This window comes from Pezoporus flaviventris, unplaced genomic scaffold, assembly GCF_033815535.1.
Source record: "Pezoporus flaviventris isolate CSIRO_AGI_PZ_B2104156 unplaced genomic scaffold, CSIRO_AGI_Pfla_v1 ptg000019l, whole genome shotgun sequence".
In the NCBI taxonomy this organism is placed as follows: Eukaryota; Metazoa; Chordata; class Aves; order Psittaciformes; family Psittacidae; genus Pezoporus; species Pezoporus flaviventris.
In genome coordinates this window covers 848921-868701 of record NW_026892567.1, presented here as the reverse complement: position 1 = coordinate 868701, position 19781 = coordinate 848921, and positions in this window count along the sequence as shown.

Sequence of the window (19781 nt, the reverse complement as noted above, 5' to 3'; positions counted from 1 at the left end):
TAGGAGTTGTCTCTGCTCTCCTTCCATTCCTTACATACACTAACTCTGGCTTCACTTCCACTTGCTCCTAACAGGCTACAGCTGCTCACAGCCCTTTGTGTCAGCTGTCATGTAGCTGCAGCTGTGAGAAGCTGCCACAGGGCACCACTGGCCCATAACATCCAATTTTCACTTAAACAATAAAATCCATCTTTGCTACAGATGCCCCTCCTCACACTGCTTCATTTTATGTTTTGTTGTCACTCGATGGAAACTTCACTCAATTTCAATCACTTTATTTTGTTGCAGGTCTATGTGCAAACTTCAATAAAGTTAAGCCCATGCCTGCATGATGTTTATAGCTGAGACTAATTAACAGCTGAGCTAGTGGAGAGGCAAAGATATGTTGCTTGGCCTCCCTCTGCTCAGCTTTGGGCCAAGGCAGGGGAGCAGGCCTGCTGTCCTGTCGCTGGTCACTCCACTAAGGTGGTCGTGTGTTCTCAGAAGCCCCAACAGAAGGTGGGGATGCTCAAAGGCTGGTAGTTGCAAAGCAGAGGAGGAGAGGTGGGCAGGCTGCCTTACCTTGCCTGGGCGGCAGTCTGCTGGCCCTCCCTTCGCTGTTTTGTCTCCTCCAAGGCTGCTTTTGGTTCCATCCTGTACATGGTAGGTCCTTTTCCGTTGACGTCCAGTTCCACCTTGTGGAAAGCAGCAGGACCTGGTGTCTGTAAGAGAGGCAGGGAGGTTGCTGGGTACACAAGTGTTCTGCTGACAGGAAGGGTACTCAACAAAATGATCACACACTCGCTGTACAACATGCACAGTGGATTAAACCAGCACACTAAAGCAAACAAGCACAGTAAAGCGAACTGGGTAGATATTTCTATACAGTAAGTAAGTACAGTAAAACAAATTGTGTACATGTATATAAGTAAAGTACAGATGACAATTAGCAGTGCATCGAATCAATACTGCATAGAGAGGCCAGAGACTTAGAAGAAAGACATCACCAGCCATCATCAAACCATCCTCCAGGCCCACACTTCAGCTGGGAAGCCCCATTGCAGCCATTGCCGGGAGACTCAGGTAATCAGGAAAGTTCCTACGAGGTCCATCCACACGTAGGTGAGGCCTCGGAGTCAGCTACAAGAGGCTCCTGCTTTTGTACCCTTAGAAACACAAGGGGCTTTATGCCAGCTCTGCCACTCTTTACTCGTGGGCCCGTGCAGTTCCTCATCATCTCAGTGTTGGTCACACTGACAGCATTGGCCAGGTGGCCCAGCGTGCCCAAGCAGGAAGCTCACGGAACAGCTGCACCCTCATGGTTTCCTGCCTCTTTCCGACAAACACTCACCATGAACATACACACATGGACTCTGCCAAATACACTGTGAAAAACCCACACTGGGTTGTCTCTCAGTCAGGAGAGGGAAGCAACTCTCAGCGAGGTTCCCATCCGTTACAGTCACAGCCAAATCCAAGCACAGGAGCGGTATGCACATAGAGATGGAGACGAAAATGGAGATAAGAAAAATAACGTAAAAGAATATTTTCTTTTCACAAAATAATGGAAAACAACCAAACTTGTCTTCCTGATACAGACACTCAAGTTTTCTACTGCAATTGAAAACAATCTGAACAAAACAAAACTCTCTTGGAGCCAAGACTACCCATTTTCTAAGAGCCTTCTCAGCTTTCACAGTGGCACACACAGTCCTGACTTCCACAGGAGGAACTCAAAGGTACGCTTCTGTTGAGCTGGACATTTGTGATGGATGATCTGTGGGAGTATGGGCCCTGAATTCCCCATGAGGGAGGCCATCTCTGCTTTTATAACAGGGACACAGGGCTATGACTTCAGTTTTCCAGAGAAAAAGAATGTTGTGCTTTGATTTGATTAACCCAGCTGTGATTGATGCAAGAAGCCTCAGTGTCTGTGTTTCAGGCAGCTTGCTTGCACAAGTCACACAGTGTTTATGGTCAAGATTTCACGTGCCACATGCCTGACATATTACTTTGGCCTCTTAAGTAGAGAAAGAATGCGTTTCACATGGTATCTGCAAACTATGAACAGCACTAATAAGAAGAGGACTTGATCTTACAAAGTGCTGTGCTTATTCAGCCCTGCAGATAGAAGAGATCTTTCCAGTCTGTGCTGTGGGCTTCAGGTTTTAGTTAGGCCTGGATCTTTGTGACAGTTCATTTTAAGCTATGGTACAGTTCCCTCAGCAGATGCAGCATCAATACCTCCAGATGTTTGTATAGACTAGTGCCAGTTTGCTTAGCCACTGCACTCACACAAAGCAGCAAGTCCACTGTCTGCAAGGAAAATGATTCATATCCCCATGAGGGTGCCCGAGCACAGTCACTGTATCTCACAAGCCAGATTCCACCAGAGCTGAGAATCATGAGTCTGCTCCTTGGGTAAGGAGCATTCTGGAGGGTAGATTTTGTCTAGTTAAGCCCACCAGCACTTTTGGATCACTGACTACTGCGGCGCTTGAGCCTTTTGGGCATCTCCCCACTGCCCCAGTCCTGCCAGCCCATCTGTGCCAAGCACTTACAATCAACTGAGGGAAGCAGAGTAATGAGGACTTATTTAATGAAATGCTCAGTACTACTAAGGCCATAAATGACAGAATCACAGAATACCTCCCTACTGAACACAAGTGCACGTGTCCTGTCTTTCACACAACTGCCTCCTGTGCTCTTCAAGATGCCTTCCTCAGCTTATGTGGTTTACCTTTAATGCTTATTTCTATTCAAGGTGGTTTGAATCCTATTAACCCTTAAAGCTCTCACAATGCAATCAGAGAAACCCAAGCTGGATCAAACTATTTTTACAGAAGTCACCTGTTAGAAACAGGCATGCCAGGAGGTAAATTGCTCTTTTGTTAGATTTATTCTCAATTACCTTTATGCAGATGTTGCTTTGGGGCTGCACCTGTGGAGCTATTGGTGACTCCCATCCAATGCAAGTGGGTGTAGTCACTGGCAGCAGATGTCTGCATTCAAGACATGGTGCCACCTGAAGAACAAGCCACATCACATCATGTCATGAAGGCTATCAAGAGGTTTTCAGTATTTTCCTGGTTAGAGTCTGCAGCAGCAAAGTCACTAGAAACACTGAAGCTGACAGCCACAGCTGCTGGGACGGATCCTTACAGATCAAAGGCTACTGAGAAAATAGGAAGACAACTGGAAAGAGTGACTTTACTGACAACTAAAACTAGGCCAGAAAGGTACTAAGTTAGTTCTCAGTAAAATTAAAAAGCCAGAGAGAAGATAGAGGCATCACTGTAAAAACTTGGTGCTCTTACATATATGCCCACACCTGGCACCATTTAAGGTTTGAGGCATGATGGATCTTCTGTAGCTATGACACAAGCAGTAGTTACTAACTAACTGCACTAGTTAGCACTGGAACAAAATGCATGCACAGGTCCTGAAGATGCGGTGGTTGTTGATGCAGCATGAAGAGGAACCTGAATTTGGTCATGTTTCCTGACACTGGTGAAGAAAACACAATTTACTTTCCCAGTCTTACCCCTACTAACATAACTGGCACTGGAAGGAATCTGTGGTTCATTTTGCCCATTATTTAAGAATTACATCCTGTGCTAAAGGTATGGAACAAAATCACAGAATCTCAGAATCCCAGTCTGGTTTGGGTTGGCTCCTTAATGAAATGTGCCCTCATAAAAATCATGAAATGCAAACAAAAGTCTCAAGGCTCAAAGTTTCACATGAACACGTAAGGAAGGTTTTATAATTATAGAATATATATAATTATATAAAAATATACATAATTAAAATTATCCACAATAATAATAGAAATGCTTATATATCTCTCTTACCATTATAAATCATACAGTCTAAGAGAAATGCTTTTCAGCCCTCTGGGCTCATGACACCTCAGACCATAGGTGCACACGTGTGTGTGCGCGTGCTGCGGGGGCGGCAGTCGGGTCGGGGGGGCTGCAGCATCTGCAGAATGGCTTCCCTACATGTAAAACCTGCACTTGCTGGATATGTGACAGGGCTCACGTCCAGCCCCACAGTCTCACCGCATTGCTTGTTCCAATGAAGAGTGGCCATAGTGGAACATCAGCTGGTTTTCCAGAGGCCCAGGAACAAGAGGCAAAGGCACCAGCAAGGGTCCGTGGACCCAGTGCAACTGCAAAGTTCACCAGCCAGAGAAAGACAAAGGCATCGGCTACCTGGAAGATGAAGAGGTACTCAGGTACGGGCTTTCTCCTCCGTAAAAAGCAAAAGTACGCTGAGCACCTGCACACAGTTCAGTCACCTTGGTTGTGCTAAAAGCCTGTCCGGGAAGAGAAATCAACACCACAATGATAAGCACTGAATCCTGTGTTCACAGGCTCTGAAATTTAGCAGCTTCATACAAATCACATCATTCTGCTTGATGTCTCATTAGATCATTCAACACTGCACTCCAGTACTATGTAACCTGTTTGCATATATAAGGACTCATGGCCTATGCAGGTGTTTAACTTTAAACTATACGGTTGGCAAACAGGGCTGCTTACCACACGACTGAAACCTAGAGATATGGAATCTGAATGTCAGAAATATACTTTTAAGATACACAAACGCTTCCGTTTCATTAAAGAAAAGCTGCTCACATAAAAAGCAACAATGAGGAAATAAGAACAATTGAAAACCAGAGGCCTGTGCAAATCAGCACAACCGAGCTGAAATCAACTGAGCTGAGCCATTCTGTACAAGCTGCCACAGCTTCCCTTACCCATCTCACGGTATTAAAACAGGAGCAGTCTTTACATGAAATTACTCTTCCTTACTTCTGTTGTTCAATTCATGCGTTTGCTCAGTTTGGGCGTTAAATAAAACCAGTCAGTTCCTAATCCCTTTTTTTTAGTGTTCGGGTATCAGGATGGTGGGGAATTGTCTGGGATGTACCTAACCACAGCAGTGCATTGACATTTAAACACCTGAAAATAACCTTGCTATAACATTTGATAAATAATTCTAGTTTTCAAGAAACACTTCAATTCAACCCCACACTCAAGTCAAAAGACAAGTATATCTGGAGCTTCATAAAGGTCATCACTGTGCAAAAGCAGCCAAGCCTCTGCTTTGAAACCTGGCTGCTCTTTGGGCAAGTCTGAGGCACAGCTTTCAAATTCTTCCACTGCCTTTTGAGAACCACAAAACCAGAAATCCTCATGAATTCAGGAACACTTTTCCAAATAAACCTCTATTTCTGCATCTTCTTTTCTCACCCAGAAAATGAGGCTGGTTGATACTCACCTGCTCACAGGACACTGCACAAAGAAAATGCTTCATAGCTCTAAATTGCTTTGAACAAAGGAGTCTTAGCTGAACACCAAGCACTATTTTCAGATTTAACATGAGGAATCATTACTTAAGGTACGCACATTTTCTCACATTGCATTTAACAGCGATTAAGAAATACAATTAGGATAGCTCTCACAGCAGGGAAGTATTTGTAACACCTCCCTCTGGGTCACAAGTCAGCTTTGCATACTTGCATGGTGTTGGATTAGCCATTACTTTATACACAGGTTCTCCTGATGTAGCCAGAAAACTGAATGAGGTTTTTCAAGGAGGAATCCCAGAGCTGAGGGCTTTGAGCAACTCAGGAGTCTGCAGGGGGTAACCACAAGCTCTAAAACACTTGTGCCGCTCACAGAAAAACGCTCTTGCTATGCAGAGACGGGTATGAAGGGCCACAGACAAGACTGAATACTTTCATTACTTACAGAACTCAGCAGACTTCATCCCAGAGCTGTATGCCATGGCCCTCTTTGCATGACAAAGAACAATTTGTTTGCAAAATGTGACTGTCCCCTTTCTGACACTTTACCAAAGCCTTGCCTTTCCAGGGACAGACAATGGCTGCTGTCAGGCAATTCAGAGGACTCCGGGCGCTCTGTGTTCTCTCACTCCTTCCCTACATTATTCTGTACAAAACACACGTGGAGCCCACCCAAGCTAACTAAGCGACCATTAACATCAGATTCACAGAGCATACAGCCAAGAAAGGGCATAGTCACTCTTTGCTCAGGTTCCTTTTTCACCCCTTGAAGCCAGCCTTATGTAGTATAAAAGACCTTGCATGATCCTCTACCTTGGCATGGGTTTTAGTCCAGTTCTTTCTAATGACACTGAATTCACTATCCAGTTGGTACATCACACGCAAATGGCCACTGAGGAGGAGTGCACCTGTGCAGCAAGTGCCAAGTGACCAAATAGCCCTTTTAACACTGGTTTGGCTAAGGTGAAAGCAGAGACTTAACCGGTCTTGTAGACCAGAAGACTGTTCCTCCAGAGAGGTACACAGATAGAAGGATACACAGCTGTCACAGCCTCATAGGAAATACAAACTGCAATGAGTATGAAGGTGACGATTGGCTAGAACAACACAGACATTATATAGCCAGCAGTCCTGTGAAAGAAACAAAACATGTCAGTAAGCTGCAGCAATTTAAGAAAGAAGCTTTTTTTTTCAGTCCTCTTCTAGCATCATCCTTTTGACTCTGAGCTACTCATTGATAGTGGCAGCATAATCTAGAGCTGGGATCTCAGAATACTGCAGGCTCTTTCTTCAGATGTCTTTACATCTTCACTTTGCCATTTCTACCACTCCGCTTTTATCAGCAGCACTACAATCAACATTATCAATTTGCCATGTGCAAACCCTCATGTGCAATCAGGAGCTGAAGAGCAACACATCCATTTCTGTCTGAGTCTGGAAATGCAGAAGTCCAGTAGGGGTACACAGCAGAAACAGTCACTACGTACTAGCAGCGTGCAGCAGGTCACGATAGGCCCCTTGGTTTCCACAGACACCATGGATGGAGTAACGACTGTTAACTGTTTGCCCCTATGGATTTCAAGACAATTGCAGTAGTTTTGAAAGAGGAGTTAAAAGGCATTGAAAAATGCAATTTGATTTCCAGTCATTAGCAGCTTGGTTTGCACCTTCCCGAACACAGGGCATGGGCTGTTAGGTTTCCAGGAATTGCACACAGAGCTTCACCTCATGCATTACGCAGGAGAGTAAAACCATCACCCTCAAGTGACCTTTCCCTGCTGCTGAAAAACTACAGAATGTTAGCACTTCCCAGCAGGAAGTTTATGAACTTCCTGAAATCCTTCTACCTGTCAAGGTTGTGAACAAAAGTGCTTCAGAGCGTTAACAGTGTTCCTGTATTGTCATGAACAGGAACTGAAGAGGATAATTCAGCCCTGTCAAAATTAATTGCAATGCTTTGACTGCACAGTAGCGTAAGACAGGAAACAGGTACCTGGCTGAAGGCAGAACCTCAGCATTTCCCAATCCCATTACAAAAATCCTAAACCCTGACTCCTGAGAACCATAACATCAAGAGAGAGGGCAGAAAACTACAAGCAAGTGCACACAGAGAAACTCAGAGCTAACTCCATGTGCTCTAACAGAGCTCTACTTCCGAGGCCCTCAAGGCCTTAGCTTATTTGCAGTTAAATCCAAGGGCGTGTTAAGTCCATTTCTCCTTTCTTATATTCCCATTAAAACAAACCCAAACCAAACTCAAACCACAACTAAGAGTTGGCACTGGATAAACCAGGAACCAATGTGAATAAAGCCTATCCAGATTTCAGAAGACACAAAATGAAGAGGCCTCCCAACTCTCACATCCTGCTCTGCTTTCCTTTGTAAGCAGAGCTGAAAAGAAGAGCCTTGGACCACACCACATCACAATGTCTGGTCGTGGAATTCTCCTTTTCTCTCTGCAGACTTATGCATTTCCAGAAAAAAAGGTCTTTCCTAAATTAAAAGCCCCAGCCAAAACAACACCATTCCTCTACCACTAGTATATGTCTCTCTGGAGACAATCCAGTGACAGAGCAAAGCTGGCAGCTGTAGCTCTTAGGCTCCTATTAACAGTGCCCCACACTGGGCACACACCTCCTTGCACCCAGGATACATGGGGCTGCTAACAGCGTCTGTACTCTTAAGGCAGGGAGCTGGGAGATAAGAAATGTCTTCCTGCAAACGAGAAAGCTCTTATAAGCACAATGCAATGGCGATCAGGATCCGATTCCTTAGGAAGATCAGCATCAGTATGATTATGACAAACTTGCTCTAAGGTTAGAGAGCTGAGAGCACCATGTCCCGAAACATTTCCTCTCTTAGTTGTGAGCAGTGTTTGATTCATAACCCAGATCTTGTTTAAAGAGTTGGCTTCTCTCTGATTTCTATTTGTGTCACTTCAAATCCTACTGCTGCAATAGGAAGCAAAAGAATTCTCTGGACTCCACCTCGAGAAGGCAGAGTCTTAAATGCCTGAAGCACACCTCCTCTCACCCTGAGACACATCCCTTAATTCTGGGTGCCTCAGAGGGTTAGACAACAATTAAACCAGCCCAGCAGTGGTGGATGGTTACACACAGCAGGCCCTGTCTCCTCCAGCTGAAACCAAGAGTTCTGTGGAGGGAGAGGAGGACAAAGGGAAGGTATCCCTCAGCCGTGGAGTCTGGAGGTTTGCACAGGGACAGGGGAATTGGCTTCAGGTCCCACAGCTTTGACACAGCCTCAGAATCCAGACCCAGATAGTCAGAGATGATGTTCAGTTGTGATCCCGAGTACTGATAGCAGTACCCCTAGCCATCAGAACTGCACGTGGCAAGTGACCCCTGGGGTGCTCAGAGCCACAGACTTTCTTCAGAACAAAGGTTTTGTTACACACATTTCAGCATCTATTTTTGATATGCTTCTCCATGAAGGAATACATAGGCAGGCTGCTTTGCAGTTGGTCTCAGGCCAGTTCAGATCTCTTAAGTTAACGTAGCTTGTCCCCATTAGTAGTACCTCAATTCACTCATCTGAAAGTGACACTGACCTCTGGATAAACTGTACAGTGGCTGCTAAGAATCAGGCAGGGGAGTTACACGGAAAGATGGAATAAAATCCTAATATTCTCTAGGGCCAGCATGCTAAAAAGCTCTGCCTCAACAATATGCAAAGATGCTCCTGAGCTCAATGATCCAACACAGTTACTTGAAGACACAAAGCAGAGAAAGCAGACTAAAGGAGCAAACTACTGCTCTATTCATTTAGCTACCAATAGGGAGAAGCACTGCTTTAGGCTATGTGCCATTCATCATCAGTTAGTGCCTGCAGGCCTGCCAATAGAGTAGTAACAGCAGCACAAATAGTATTTGACAGATATTTGTTCTCTCTTGTGTCCCTCCTTGTCTTTTGTTCCAGTAGGATTGTTTTAAATACACTGCCCTTGTAAGAGAAAGCAGTGAAGCACTTCTGAAAACCAGAAGTGATGACATTTGTGATGGTTCATTACACAGCCTCAGGACAGCCTCCAAGAAAATGCAGTGACCTGAATGTAAACAGGTCTACAAAAGACGCACAGAGTTATTTGTCTCATTTCTGGGGCCCTCCAGGAGGGGGCATAAACAGACTGAGAGACAAAAATGCCCCTCCTTATCTTCATCGGGACTTAGTTCTTGCCTTCTGCTTCCCCATTGTGAAGACTGAACACACGGGAAGTAGAATGCTAGGAACACAAGCCTTTTTCACTCTCATCACTAGTGCGACTGCATTCTGGCCCCTTACACATACGCTAGTCGCTTTGCAGAGAAAGTAGATTTTTGTACTATACAAAGAAAGTGAATTCTGATTACTTCTATGAGCAACATATGTAGAGGAGGAGATTTAACAAGACAGAAACTGTAACAAGACAGCGACTGAATCTTCTGAACATCCCTTAACGGATACCAAGTTTAAAGGGCACTTACTAAATGCTAACCATGTTTGCCTCAGCTGCAGGTGCACTCTCAAGTCTGGCTGGAATCCAGGACCAGAAACAGTGAGCTCAGATCCAGGTATTCCTTTAAGATGGTCGTACTCTCAGCGATAATGCCAGATGCCTGTTAAAAATCAATCAATATCAAACGAGCGTTTTTGAAGAGTGCAAAGACAAGGCTGGGGTTATTTAAATCTTTGACAAGTGAAGCGTTTTGTCCTCAGCATGTCAGGGAAGCAAAACTAAACACGCGTTACTGCGAGACTAGCCAGCTATAACATCACATCTACAGATAAGAAAGATCAGTACAAGTCAAAGCGGACTAATTACACTGGGGGTAAATAGTTCGGGTTACTATATCTGGGGCTAAGTATCAGCACAGCTGGATTCTTACGAAATTTTGCTGCCATTTAGGCCCTTCTCATTTAATTGAGTCTAAACCTAGGCACTAGTTCTCCCAACTACAGCATTTAACTGATGTAATCACTTACTTTCCTTGCCCAAAATCAAGCAATAAGGAAAAACAGCCTCAGAGCCTGGAGGATTACACCTACCATAACCTATAATTCCAGTCACGCCAAAGATGAAAATCCAGAAGAGAATCCCATCTGTGAACCTCAATAACACAAGGAAGTGCAGACTCACAATCATTGCAACGAACAGCCCATTAGAAAGACAAGAAACAGAAACCCAGGGAGAACAAGTGTGAGCATCTTTCTTGCACGCCTCTTACTCCAAATGAGGGTCCCTTCGTCTCGTGTAGGAGAACGGTTTGCAAAAATGTATTTCAAAATCTTCCTTATGAAATATTTCCTCATGGCTCTCTGCTGTTAGAAACAGACAGATTATATATGAAGATCTGGACACAGCCAGAATTGTCTGCGTACACCGAGTTCTCAGGGTGCCTGAATGGGACCAGCACACGTCTGGTTTGGTCATTTACACTGGCTGACCAACTCACTGCCTTTTCCAGGCCATGGCCTAGTCTACAGCACACAAACTTAAATGGGAGAAATACCTGGGTGTGGGGAGGTTACTGGTTTATGTCCTCCATTTAAAATCCCTGCTTGCACAGAAACAGTATTACGAAAGTAACATTTGAGGAGCTTTCCTAGAAAAAAAAGAATTCATTTTAGGAGGAAAACCAGTGATCCTTTCTACCCATCGGAGAAGAAAATGATCAGGGCATAGTGATGCATAAAAAGAACCTGTTAAGAGCCATCAGTGGGACCCCTAGGATGGACGTCTCCAGTGTCTTTATCAAGTCTGTGCTAAGGAAACATTTGCTTTCATTTCACTCCCAGAAAGCAAGTCAGAAAGGAAAGAATGACTGCAAAAGGCCTTTACTCAGCGGGTTTCTCCTAAGCAATGCAAATAAAGCAGTGTGAACAACGGTTCCATCCAACAAAGATCCAGCTCAGAAGCTTCACAGAACATTTCATTTCTCTACAACTCTGAGGTGTTACATCAGAATTTTGTGTTAGAACAGACTCAAAAGAAATGAAACCCTTTTCTTCCCTGTGGTCAGGAACTTCTCTTCTGAACGTTCCCAGTTTATTTAGCCAGTGACTAAAGATAACAAACGGGTCAGCCTGACCACAAACAATCAAAACCGGATGTCTTGGGCAAACTAAGCCAGACGGGCAGAGGGACAAGAAAAAGAACATCAGTTTATTTAGTTAAGCCTTTGTAAACTGGTCTTAAGTCCTAGCCCCTTAGAGGCTTCCCAGCATGATGCGTGTTCCCCTTCTGAATGGCTTGTTTGAAATTCAGAAGGTATTCCTCAAAAAAAGCACTGTCATTTTGGAGTTCCTGACTCTCTTCTTCAAGGCAGTAAGATACCTTTATCTACGGTGAGCTTCAGATTTGCTCTAGTAACACCAAAACTGAATGAATACATGGTAACAACTGTCATTAATAGAGTGCTTCCCTTAAACTGAGCCTTGAAAGCAGCAGTTCTTTGGGAGTAGGATAAAAAGAACAGAGCAATTCCATATTAGATTTTTAATCCCACCTCCTTTCACCATCAGGCCTTCACTCTCATCACCCAAACTCTGGCACTTTCATATGTTTGCCCAGAAATCACTGGATGCATGCTGTCATTTGGTGAAAAGTGTGAGGAAAATTCTACCCAAATACTTTAAAAGCAACAACAATCCCTTAGAAAAGTATCCTATTTGAAATGGGGAAACTGGCTTCAGTATGGAGAAAGTCTCTTCAGAATATGGTCAATTCTCTCACCAGCCCATCTGTTGAGCAGTATCTCCTTTGAGAGAATCTTCACCATAAGTCTGATTTCAATAACAGATCGAGAGAGAACGGCCGTTTAGGCATATATACTCACAGATCTTCTGCAGCAAAATAGCTACTTCTTTTGTTTTGGTGCTGCATTTTTACTAATTGCTCCTTATTGAGTAAGAATTGCAAGATAAAGCTAACTCTGTTCAGTAGGTTTTGTTCTTTAAGTTGCTTTGCCTGCTGCACTGGATTTGTGTATTACAATGAATTTAACTACATATTGCTAGTATCAATTTGGAAATTGGGATGTGTTTTATAGAGATACTCACGACATTTAGCAACTGCAATTGGTTTGAAAGTCTCGTAATCAAGAATTTTTAGGTTTGGAATTACTGTGCAGATGGGTCCTGCAACAGAAGACAGCAGCACCTCTTGGCTTTCTGCCTGGCAGGATATTCAAAAGCTACTCCAGACCATACTGTATGCATGTATGCTGGGCTATCCTTACCTCACATACAGAACCGTAACAACATTACGGCAAAGCTTAAAAGTAGGTTTGATAACAAACACGTACGTGGGCAATTCTTCAATTCCCTACACATTCCATAGTGAGTTTGGAAAAACATAAAATTACCCATTAGAATCTTACATTAAAATCCAGTACCAAGAAATAGCATAGTCTTCAAAACTTTTTACTCCAATTGATCTTGCATCCAGGATATTACTGATGCTGCTGAGAAAAGACAAGACTGCTAATAGCAGAGAAGCAGAAAACTGCTCAGTGAAGCAAAAGGAGGACTTCTTGGAGTTGTTTTCCTAGCCTGAAAAGTGCTTGCCCATATTAACGTTTCCTAAGAAGAAATGAAGAATCATCTTGTCAAAGAACAAACAATGTAGTTGTAGATGCCAGAAGAAGGAAACTTCCTAAGGTGCGGGTGCTAGCACTGCTGGGAAGGTGCTAGAATGCAGCAGCCTCAGATCCAGAGGTAAGAAAAGGTACCCCTGTGCTCCAGACTGCCTGAGGATGGAGAGTAGCTGGTTGCTACCCAGCATTGGAGATGCTTGCTGTCCATCTGCAAGGGAGGTGCTGTCTGGCATCAGAGCCCAGGACGTTGCCTTTTGACCTTCAGATGTGTGCTAAAAACAGGAGCGTGCTGATGAGGTGAGATGCAAAAGTACTAGGACAATCCACAGTACTAGGAAGGCTGCTGTAGGAAGGAAGAGCTGAGGCCATCACTGGCTGGCCCGAGTCCTGCTGCATGAAGATTTCAATTTGAACCTCCTTTAACTTTCCTTGCTATTAATTTTGGCTAGGAAAACCAAGTGGAATGTTTTCAAAACTGACAGTCATTCTGAGGAACACTAAAGCTTTTGGCTCCTTGCTCATTTCTGCATACCACAGTGCTGGTTTTCTCTACTGGAACTTTGCAAGTGCTCAGGCACAGAAACCATCGACCAGGAAGTCTCGTCTGGGTACCCTCAGCCATTTGATACAACAGATTCTGATCTTTGTTTTTCAATTCCTAAATTATTTCACAGTCTCAGAATCCAACACACAAGCACTTAAGAAAGGTAAAACCTACTTTGCAGCTCTCCTGAGGTCGGTTACATTTCTTGTTTTCCCTCTTCCATCTTTGAAGGTAGTCTGCTTTGCCACAGCCAGCACACCACTCTTCATGGAGAAGTCCAGGAAGCATCTCTTCAGAACTATTCAAAATACCAAAAGAAAGCAGAAATGGAAAGCAATGGAAAAAGGAAGCAATGGAAAAAAAGACAGAAACTATGGGTAAGACAGAGAGAGGAGGAGTTTATAAAAGAGAGAGACAAGGACAGACGTTCACATACTCATTTATGTTGCCCTGCTCTTTGCTGCACCAAATCCTTGGTTTCATTCCAAAGGGAAGAGTAGGTCAGTCCTCCTACACAGCTGTACGTCACCTTTATCTACTGGTTCTGCACTTTCCTTATCAGGTTCCAATAAGCACTGATGCCTGGGCTCAATATTCAGTCTGCAATATCTACTCCCCCACTTATTCTCAGGAAACACTTAACTAACATGTCTCTTTTCGTCCCTCTCTGATCTTCACCGCTGGCTGTAGGCAAAAAGAAGGTAAGAACTTCTTTGCAAATGATTTTCTGTCTTTTGGGTCAGTACATCATTTTTCATACAGATTTTTAATTCTTTAGCGCTTCATCCATTATTTTCTCTTTTTGACAGCCAGTGCCTGCTTTACACAATCTCTATTTTAAAGCATGGAAAAAAATAACAGCAGTTCCTTATTTGCATGAGCTTCTAGGTCAGTGACAGACACTCTTGAGCTCTGAGACCTCTGCCTGTCTACTCAAAAGCACCTGCTGACCACAGTGACAAAACCAGCTTTTTGTCCCCTTAATTCCTCTGCTGCTCTCCATAGGCAGCACTATGTGCAGCCCTGAAAAGCAAGCTGCCCGGTTAACTGGGCTCAAGCACCACCTGAACTTCAACAGCTGCCCAGATGAGCTTTCCTGCAGTCGTGGCATTTCCTTCCTGCCAACAGGTTGGCTTGGGTTCGGTTGGGTGCTCACATGTTCTGGAAGGAAGAGTTTGCACCGTAAACCACTTCTTATCAGGAATGATTCAAGAGCAAGAAAGAGCTCAGCTTGAACCAATCACACTCCAAGTGTCCACGGATGGCTCTCTAGAAAAAATGATGATAAAGCTTCATACTTTCAAACTGTTTAAAACTGAATGGAGGCCACTGCCAGGTAAGAGCCAGCTCCTCGTGGTCTTGCCACAGAACACTTTTCAGACTGGAGCTGTGATTTCATGTGAACGCTTACAGTCTGCTAAGATGTGTGTAAGAAATAGAACCACTCACAAGGCCTGCTTGGAATGATCATCAAAGGACAACCTTCATCACGTAGAGCTTGAGCAACAGACTGAAAAGGGGAAAACCGGGAATGCTGAATACATAGCAGAATTAACTACGTGCGTTTTGTTTCCCACCCACTCTGAGAAAATGCCCCAAACTGGACTCTGTAGCCTCCTCCCCAAACTTGACTGCTGGAGCTGCAAGACACATTCATGATGTGAGAATCCAGCCTCTCAATGGGATTTGGGAAAAGACTATTCTTTACTTTTCTAGTGACAAAAAAGAAAAGACCTCTTCACTTTGGATCGGCAGGTAAAGCAGCAATGACTGGGCAATCGCTCCTTGCCTCCCCCTTACTTTTCTCCTAAAGAAGAGTAAGAATTTAACACAACTAACACAGCTTTAGTGCAGGGCGGTTTAGAGATGGGAGAAATCACACAGTACATTTGAGTCCAAAATCAGTTCCACGAAAGACAGACTTCTTTGCCTAGCTAAATTACTGAGGAGCTCTACACAACAGGAGCCTTAAGAACTGCTTTGAGACACTCTGCTCGACTCCTGCGGGGTACTTAAGTACTAAAGGATACTTCTCACAGTACCGCAACCACATGGGTAGCTGCAGATACTCTTTAAGGAAACAGTAATCACTGAAAGAGTTAGGGATGGGATGTGCATACAAGACCTTCATCCCTGACCAAATCACTGCCAAAGCGTATGTATGGGACAACTCCTTATACGGTGAGATCAGAATAATTCAAAGCTTTGCTGTAGCTCAGTAAAATCATGCTTATTACACATTGCTTGAAGAAACAAAATGTATTCCATCTCCTCCTGATACACACAGACCTTGTGAGGACTCTTAAAACCAGGTCTGCAGAACTGCTTCAAGTAATTCCACTGATCGGGTTTGTATCTGTAGGAAGCCTGAATATCAATGTAGGTCACAAACCTGCCTGGGCACTGTGAGACCCAAGCTGTAAGAAAAGAAGACACACTGGGGGTAGAGAAAGGTAAGGAAAGTCAGTGCAATCAGAAAGCAAGAAAAAAGGCCACCTGCCAAACTGCCCTGTTCTATGGAATTGCCTTCAGTAATGCTTACTGCAGCATTTGGCAAGGGACACAATGCATTTGCCAGTGCATTTTGAAGGGTATGAATTTTAAAATCAAACAAATGTACGTCTAGTTCTTAAGCACCATGACTAAGAGGCATCTTTCCCTCCTGAGCAGCTATTTCCATGCAGAAGTGCTCTGTTGAGATCAACGAATTCATTTAACTCTCAAAATTTAGGATTTAAAACCACTGGGAAACAGAGATAAGCAACGCAAGCCACTCGGCAGGTATCCCAGGAAGGTGTGCTTACAGCTGCCTGCTCCCAGACCTCTCAGTCTCCTCTCTACTGCCACTGCCTAAACACCAGAAATAAAACCCCAAGAGCTTCTCCTTCGGGTCTTTTCTGTTACTTGGTGCATGGTGAGAACAACTAAGAACCAGGCAGCAATGCTTTAGGACTACTCTTGCTCCAAGGTGGAGAAAAGAATTAATGATCCAAACTTGGGTACTTAGAAGCTGTGCCATTAGCGATGCCATCTGTAAGCTGCGCTGATCCTTTACCAAAAAGATTCTCTGAATGATGAAAACAACTGCATTTACTGTGAGGGTGGGGAGGCCCTGGAACAGGTTGCCCAGAGAGGCTGTGGATGCTCCATCCCTGGCAGTGTTTAAGGCCAGGCTGGACGGAGTCTTGGACGACACGGTCTAGCGTGTGGTGTCCCAGCCTGCGGCAGGGGAATTGGAAGTGGATGATCTTAAGGTCCTTTCCAACCCAAACCATTCTATGATTCTGTGAAAAGAAAATGACAGGCTCCCTACGGGGAAAAATCACGCATGAGAGAGAAACACTGTTGGGTTTGTACATTTGGGATGAGGCTTTGCAATATTAAGGTTTTGTAATACTAAGACTTTGCAATAATGGGGCTGGGGCTGTTACTCAGGGAACGAAACATAGGGTTTGAAATACCGTGACTTAAACAGGCACACTCTGTGCTTAAAGACAACGGCATCTGTGGGCAACAGACACGCTCTGTGGTGCAAAAGAACGCTATCTTTGTACAACCTATGAAGCTAAGCCGGTGCAAACTGCTGCTGTAGTTAAGCAGTAAGTTGGGGTACCATGTGCCTGCCAGAGAGTTAAGAAATCAAACCCTAAAGGGAGAGAAAGAAAGAAGAGGAAGGGGTGTATGAAACTGAGTAAGGGGAGGTGTAACCAGAGGCGGGACAGTTAGCACGTAGATTGTACACGTCGGAGAGGCTGTAAACCTTGGAGTCCCCAACCAATGGGGTAACAAGGGAGGGAACTTGAGGATGGGAAAGGAAATACAAATCAAAGTTCTGCCTTTGCTGTGTGTGCCTGCTTGCCAGGACACCCGTTTGTGCACAAACGTTAAATAAATGGCTGCTTCACTGCTGTGTCTGACCGAGGCCTGCCTGAACCTAGAGACTGCTTCTCACCCTTTGTCCTGGGTTCAGCAGTAGCAGTCATTTTTCTCCTTCTTGGTAGCTGGTGCAGTGCTGTGTTTTGACTTTCAGCTCGGGAACAGAGCTGATAGCGATGTTTTGGTTTGGCCAAGGACTTTGTGAGCCTCATGCTCTGCCAGGGAGGAGGGGAAGCCAGGAGGAAGCAGAGACAGGACACCTGACCCAAACTGACCAAAGAGGTATTCCATACCACAGCACGTCATGCCCAGGATGTAACTGGGAGTTAGCCGGAAGGGCTGAGAGACTGCAGGGTTGGAGGAGGTATCGGTCGGAGCTTGGTCGGGCTTGGGGGGCGAGTTATCGGTCAGCTGGTGCTGAGGTGTTGTATTCTCTTCCCTTGTTATTTCCTTTATCATTATTATCATTGGTGGTAGCAGTAGTGATCTGTGTTATACCTTAGTTACTAAACTGTTCTTATCTCAACCCGTGGGAGTTGCATTCTTTTCTATTCTCCTCTCCGTCCCTCCGGGAGCAGGGGGAGGGAAAGAAGGGGGGGGGGGGGTGAGTGAACGAGTTACCTGACTGGGTTTAAACCACAACACCCTTCAACTTCTCAGACACCAAAACCCACGACCCATTCCCTCAGCAGGAGGCTCACCTGAGACTCCAACTTCTCGCCGCCTTCCTTTTTCTGGGACGCTGCTCTGGGAGGGGCACTTTCTCGCCTGACCTGCTGGAGGCTGCTGCTTCTCTTCTCCCTGCTCTTCACTGGCATCTTCCGCACTGCTTCTCTGGGCTCGTTTCTTCCCCTGTCTCTTCTTTACCCGTCTCTGCCAGACATTCTCCTTCTCCTTCCTACTCACCACAGGCAAGCAGAGGGGGAAAACAAAGCAGTTGTGTATTTTTTTAACTACAGAAATCCCATGCAAACGTTTCACAGAAGAGACAACCCCCTGCAAAAAAACGTGTTTACAAAAACCAGCACTCACAGCGATTGCAGCCGTTGGCGAGGGCCTGTGCTTGAGCTACGGCAGTAACTAAGAGTCACCTCAGTGCAGGACGCGACTCCGTGACGAAGCACGGAGCCTCCCGGACACCTGCACAGACAACACTTGGCCAGGAGCCTGCCCACAGAGCACCAGGACAACCTGGGAACCAGAGACTTCCCCAGAAACAAGGCCTGGAACATTTTCAGTTCATCCTCAAATAACCTCCTGTGACACCACACTCATTTTCAGCCGCACGCAGGGACCAGGAAGGTCATACATTATTTTGTACTGTAGGGTGCTGTACGCGTAGGCTGTGTACCGGGCCATCCACAGCTATCTCATACATTAAAAGCGCTAGGATTTAAAGGGCATTTGTAGAGCTTTAATGAGAGAAACTCCGTTTAGTTTTTAGATGGCATAAAATTACATGAACAAGCCCTAGATCAACTGCTCCCACATCTAAAGCCTTCAGCTCGATGACCAGGGGAAATCAGCAGCAGGGCAAATAAAGGTTCTGGCCCTTCTCAACACACTGAGACTTGAAATGGAAATGGTACAATGGGCTGCTGAAAACCACACTGAGAGCAACGCTTTGGCTTTATTCCGAGAGCAATGCTGACAACACACTGACGTTTTAGTTGTACCTAAACTGGGGGGAGTTCTTTGGAAGGGAAGGATCACTGCTCGGGTAGGGCTGGGTATCACTCAGCGGGTGCTGAGCAATTGTATTGGGCATCACTTGTGTTTATTGGCTTGGTTTTTTTTTTCCTTTTCCTCTTTTTTTTTTTCTCTCTTCTTGTTATTTCCCTTATCATCATTATCACTATCACCAGCACTAGTACATTGTGCTTCGGTTATTAAACGGTTCTTATCTCCACCCTCGGGTTTTTCATCCTTCCCTTCCTGCTCCCCATCCCGCTCCAGGAGCCAAAACCCGCCCCAGAGTCACCGACACCTCTGCACCCCCTCTCCCCCCTCGGGTGCCGGGGATCGGCTGCCCCAGCAGCACCTCCCCCCCGGGGGGAAACAGCCCCCAGGGCCCCCCACAACAGCCCCGCTCCATCCCCAGGGCCGGAAAGCTGCGGGACCCCCACAGCTCCCAGCCACCCAGGCCCCGGCTTCGCAGCACCCCACACTCCCAGCCATCTCGCAGCCCCACTGCCCAGCGCTCGCACCCGCCCCCCGCATTCCCCCGCAGCGCCCGGCCCCACTGCCCAGAGCCTCGGGGGGCCGCAGACCCCCAGCCCCGCTCCCCGGGCTCTGCAGCGCCCCCCAGACCCGCGCCGCGCCCGCTCACCCTCACCTCCTCCCGCTCGGCCGCCGCCATTGCCGGCTCCAGCTCCGCCTCACGCCCTGGGCCCGCCTCCGACGCAGCCAATCAGCGCACGGCTCCCCCGCGCGGGGCACGCTGGGACCTGTAGTCCGGCCTCCGGCACATGCG